Source organism: Scyliorhinus torazame, chromosome 9 (genome assembly GCF_047496885.1).
Source record: "Scyliorhinus torazame isolate Kashiwa2021f chromosome 9, sScyTor2.1, whole genome shotgun sequence".
NCBI classification, from domain to species: domain Eukaryota; kingdom Metazoa; phylum Chordata; class Chondrichthyes; order Carcharhiniformes; family Scyliorhinidae; genus Scyliorhinus; species Scyliorhinus torazame.
In genome coordinates, this window is record NC_092715.1 from 159,791,841 (window position 1) to 159,797,840 (window position 6,000).

The following is a 6,000-nucleotide window of genomic DNA, read 5'->3' on the forward strand; positions in this document are numbered from 1 at the left end:
GAGGACTTTTCAATGCCTATAGTGACAGATACTGAAATGACTACTCAAGAAGTACCATCTACAGAAAGGGATGAGGACACCGCTGAGGACGCAAGAAGCCAAGTTCAAGAATGCCAAATTCTACCAAAAAGGAATAGACGTCCACCACAGAGACGGCCTTGTTGAATTGTAGACATGTTTAGAAATAACATATCAGGCGATCCGTTGTATAAATGTGCATTGTTGTTGTGGCGCTAATGAAGTAAAGAGTGAGGGATGTTACGTATCTGGGAATACATTCTTGCTGGTTCTGTGTCACGTGATGTGTAGTGACATCAACAGAGTCTTTGCATAGACTTCGGGCAGATCACCAGCTTTATGTTATGAACAACACCCTTAATAATCCTCTCATTGTGTTTTACAAGAACCTAGAGTGTGGGCACCTCTATACATTTTCTCTTTGTGGCAACAAAGAAATATACCAGTTGGCATGACTTGGCATGGAAGCATAAAGAGCCAAGGGGCTGAGAATGGGATAAAGGGATGTGAGGGGTGATGTCAAGAGGGCCTAAAGTTTTGTAACACAACTGGAATGAAATGCCAGAGAACCAAGCCAGGTCTTTTATCAAACCCCCCTCTGCCTCACCTGTCCGCATGGCCACCAATCCTCTGCTTCCATGGCAGCATGCCTTCCCCTATCTGTAATGATATGTATACATATAGATAACTAAAGGGTTAATTATAACATCTAGCTGTAACACTACCACTAGAGGGCACCACTAGATCCCACTATAAGTATCAGCTCCCAGAGGATCTTGATCTCTTTCAACCCAGGGTGATTAGACAGCAGTAGTGTATGATAGATACATCACAGCATAGTTAGCAAGTGCAGTTTTGAATCAGTTAATACATTAATATTTAATTACTTGATTTCTAGTGATAGTTCTTTAAAGTGTTGAATTCAATTATAATTAATCGTTACTTAATAAATTAGTTTGCTTTAGATTGAAGACTCGTGGTTTCTTCAAGATCACACAATCAGACCTTCTGGAAATACAGCAACTAGTAACGATACATGTTATTGAACCCAGCAATATAACACTACCCACACCTACTGCTCCCACCCACCGCGGTGTGAGGAGTGCATCAGTCAAGGGTCTTTTTTCCAAGGCAGGTGCAGTGAGTCTGACAATTTGCTGACCTCCATCTACCTGCCTCAGTAGTGAAAATCCAGACCCTACCGCCTATTTCATCTAGAGATGCAGTGAACCAAGGATTGGGCTCCAAAAAGAAAAACATGTGAATCCAGGGAGTGGTCAATTCACATTGACTTATATAATTTAGTTCAGTGAGGGCTGCACAAAGCACTCGTCCATATTGCACAACGTTTTTGCTTGGGCTTCAGACATGTCAAGCACGTGCTGAGTCCTCCCTTTCTAATTCTGGTGGCTGCACATCAGAGTGCCCTTGATCTGAGTGCTCCCTTGGAAAATTAACCCTATGGTTGCTTCCAATTTGCAAGCAGATACCCACCATTACAGCATCTGCTATTACTTAACTCTATATGCCCTGCTTACCAAATAGCTCTTGGGTCAAGTTGGCCAGAGACTGTTGATATGAAGTTGGCACAATACATGCAGCAGAATTGTTTCTTTAAGAAATACATCATTTGGAAGAAGCCCCTTCATCTGACATATGTTCAACTCCAGAAGATGGCGCCAGAGCGAGGCGACTCTCTGCGAGCTCTCCCCAACAGATCCACTTTTTACTTAACGTATACTCGTTCTAATCTTTTAAAATTTAATTTTAAGACTAACATTAATACTAACCTCTCTCTTTTATCTTTTCTTGCAGGCATGAACATCCTCTGAGGCCCATGGAGACCTTTTGACCCGAGCCAACCTGACCTCCACGACCTGGAAGTGGATCGGGCCCAAAACGGAAGTGAAGCCCCGACCTCGATTTGGACCTGACCCGGACCTCGGAGCTCCCAACCTAGCCTAACAACTGACGCCAGTCCCTGGATCGCCCGGCCCAGTCCCCAGATCTCCCGACCCGACCCCCGACGACGAGACCCAGCCCAACTCGATCCCGAGAGATCCGCCCAGTGACCCGACCCGGAGAGGCCCGCCCAGCAACCCGACCTACCTGGAGATGGAAGAAAGAAAAATCCACGTGGAGGCCCGACTGGGCCTACTTCAAGACCCGACCCCAGGAGCGCCCAAGGAGGGAACAGACCACGGGACTCAGCCCAACCTGCCTCAGGAAGCCACTGCCCATGACCCAGGACCCCCGAAATGGCAGAGACCCCGCGTGAGGACCCGAACGCACTGCAAGGTATTCACGTGCCCGCAGAACACCGGGACCCATCCGGATTGCAAACATGCCCCCCTAGCAATCGCTCTACCACAACTAGTGCCCGGGACCCTGCCAGACCCGACCCCCGAAACGTAACCAGCGCCCTGGTCCCCGCCAGCGCCCTGGACCCCGCCAGATGCAACCACCTACCTTCCACAAGCTCAGACTTCGCCCATCGGATCCCAGGATCATCCAGCTACAGCCGCCGACCGAGGAAGTGAGGGAAACGCGGTGGTCTACAGGTTAGACTGAAGCAACATGGATTCAAGACCCCTCTCCCCAGCATACTCCTGGCAAACGTCCAAGCGATCGAAAACAAGCTGGATGAACTTAACGCCAGACTTACCTCTCAGAGGAAAGTAAGAGACTGCTGTGTGCTCTATTTCACAGAGACATGGCTCACCCCCACCTCACTGGACTGTGCCATACAACCTGAAGGCTTCTCAATAAACCGGGCGGACCGCACGGCATCATCAGGCAAAGCGAAGGGTGGAGGGGTTTGCCTCCTCATCAACACCTCCTGGTGCTTGGATGTGGCAACTCTGGCAACCTATTGCTCCCCAGACCTGGAATACCTGACCGTGAAGTGCCGCCCATATTATCTTCCACGTGAGTTCACTTCAGCCATTATCACAGCGGTCTACATCCCACCCCAGGCAGAAGTGAGGAAGACGCTGGACAAACTATACACAGTTATAAACAACTATGAAAAAGAACACCCGGAGGCCGTGTTCTTCATGGCCGGAGACTTCAACAAGGCCAACCTCAAGAGTGTACTGCCAAAATTCCACCAGCACATTTCCTGTCCCACCAGGGGCGACAACACTCTTGACCACTGCTACTCAAAAATCAAGGGCGCCTACCATTCCATCCCCCGACCGCACTTTGGGAAATCAGACCATAAGATGGTGCTCCTTCTCCCGGCATACAAGCAGAAACTCAAGCGGCAGAATCCAGCTAAGAAGGTCGTGCAGTGCTGGTCCGAGGAGACAGAAGAGCTCTTATGTGACTGCTTAGAGACAGTGGACTGGTCCATATTTAAGAACTCACCGACCAACTTAAATGAGTATGCCACCACCGTCACAGACTTCATCAGCAAATGTGTGGACGACTGCGTGCCAAAGAAAGCAGTACGTGCGTTCCCCAACCGGAAACCATGGCTCAATCGCGAGATTGACTCCCTACTGAAGGACAGATCTGAGGCGTTCAAGTCAGACAACCCTGACCTATACAAGAAATCCAGGTACGACCTCCGCAAAGCCATCCGAGATGCCAAGAGAGAATATCAAACCAAGCTAGAGTCACAGACAGACTCTCGGTGATTGTGGCAAGGACTAAACAGCATAACGGGCTACAAAGCTAAGCCGAGCAGTATCTCCGGCAGCAGCGCACCCCGCCCCGATGAACTCAATGCATTCTACGCTCGGTTCGAGCAGGTAACCAACAATCCACTGTCGAGTGCCCCAGCAGCCCATAATTCACCCATACCCACCATCACAGCTTCCAAAGTCAGATTGGCCTTCCTGAAAGTGAACCCTCGGAAGGCGACGGGCCCAGACGGGATCCCTGATCGTGCACTCAGTGCCTGCGTGGACCAGCTGGCAGAGGTATTCACGGACATCTTTAACCTGTCCCTACTCCACTCCGAGGTACCCATCTGCTTCAAGAAGACCACCATCATACCAGTGCCAAAGAAGAACCAGGCAATGTGCCTCAATGACTACCATCCGGTGGCCCTGACTTCAGTCGTAATGAAGTGTTTCGAGAGGTTGATCATGAAGCGCATCACCTCCATACTCCCAGAACGCCTTGATCCACTGCAATTCGCATACCATCGCAACCGGTCCACAGCAGATGCCATTTCCCCGGCACTACACTCATCGCTAGAGCATCTCGACAACAAGGACTCCTACATCAGACTCCTATTTATTGACTACAGCTCCGCCTTCAACACCATAATCCCAGCCAAGCTCATATCAAAGCTCCAAAACCTAGTACTTGGCTCCCCGCTCTGCAAATGGATCCTCGATTTTCTGACCAACAGACCACAATCAGTAAGAATGAACAACAACATGTCCTCCACAATCGTCCTCAATATTGGGGCCCCGCAAGTCTGCGTACTTAGCACCCTACTCTACTTCCTGTACACACACGACTGCGTGACAAAATTTGGTTCCAACTCCATGTACAAGTTTGCTGACGATACGACCATAGTGGGCCGGATCTCGAATAACGATGAGTCCGAATACAGGAGGGAGATTGAGAACCTAGTGGAGTGGTGCAGCAACAACAATCTCTCCCTCAATGCCAGCAAAACTAAAGAGCCGGTCAGTGACTTCAGGAAGCAAAGTACTGTACACACCCCTGTCAGCATCAACGGGGCCGAGATGGAGATGGTTAGCAGTTTCAAATTCCTAGGGGTGCACATCTCCAAAAATCTGTCCTGGTCCACCCACGTCGACGCTACCACCAAGAAAGCACAACAGCGCCTATACGTCCTCAGGAAACTAAGGAAATTTGGCATGTCCACATTAAACCTTACCAACTTTTACAGATGCACCATAGAAAGCATTCTATCTGGCTGCATCATAGCCTGGTATGGCAACTGCTCGGCCCAGGACCGCAAGAAACTTCAGAGAGTTGTGAACACCGCCCGGTCCATCACACAAACCTGCCTCCAATCCATTGACTCCATCTACACCTCCCGCTGCCTGGGGAAAGCGGGCAGCATAATCAAAGACCCCTCCCACCCGGCTTACTCACTCTTCCAACTTCTTCCATCGGGCAGGAGACACAGAAGTCTGAGAACACGCACGAACAGACTCAAAAACAGCTTTTTCCCTGCTGTTACCAGACTCCTAAATGACCCTCTTATGGACTGACCTCATTAACACTACACCCTGTATGCTTCATCCGATGCCGGTGATTATGTAGTTACATTGTATACCTTGTGTTGCCCTATTATGTATTTTCTTTTATTCCCTTTTCTTCCCATGTACTTAATGATCTGTTGAGCTGCTCGCAGAAAAATACTTTTCACTGTACCTCAGTACACGTGACAATAAACAAATCCAATCCAATCCAACTCCTAGGTTTAATATGCTGGTGAATTGGAATGAGGTATCTTTGTAATTAATGTGCTCAATTATTTTGCTTAACCCAGGGGAGAAAATCAAGAAACTCCTTGTTTTCCTAGTAATATATTTGATCTTTGTTTTTGCTAAGTCTTTAGATGAGAAGTGATAGAGACCATTTATGACCATGTAAACCCTTACCCTAACAGATGGTCTTGATACTCAGGAATATCAGTCTTGTAACCAAAGCAGATGGTAAATAATTAAATAGACCAGAAAGAGATGATTGTAATGTGAGGTTTAAGGTTACCAAAGAAACAGACAGTAGAGCCTCAAACAGTTATAATCGTGGAAGGTAAGGGAATATATTCTTTTTTTTTGGTTGGAAAATATTCAAATCACTACTTAGTTGAACCCAGTTATAGGGGGCAGTTCTTCATTCAGTACTATTTATGGATATTAATAGAAAATGCTGTATCAATCACCATTTCCTTGAATTTTGTATATAGTTGCTCTCAATCATGTGTATTGTACAAAGATGTTATTTAACTTCAAATGCATTTCCATGCGTTTCCCACGATACTTGTAG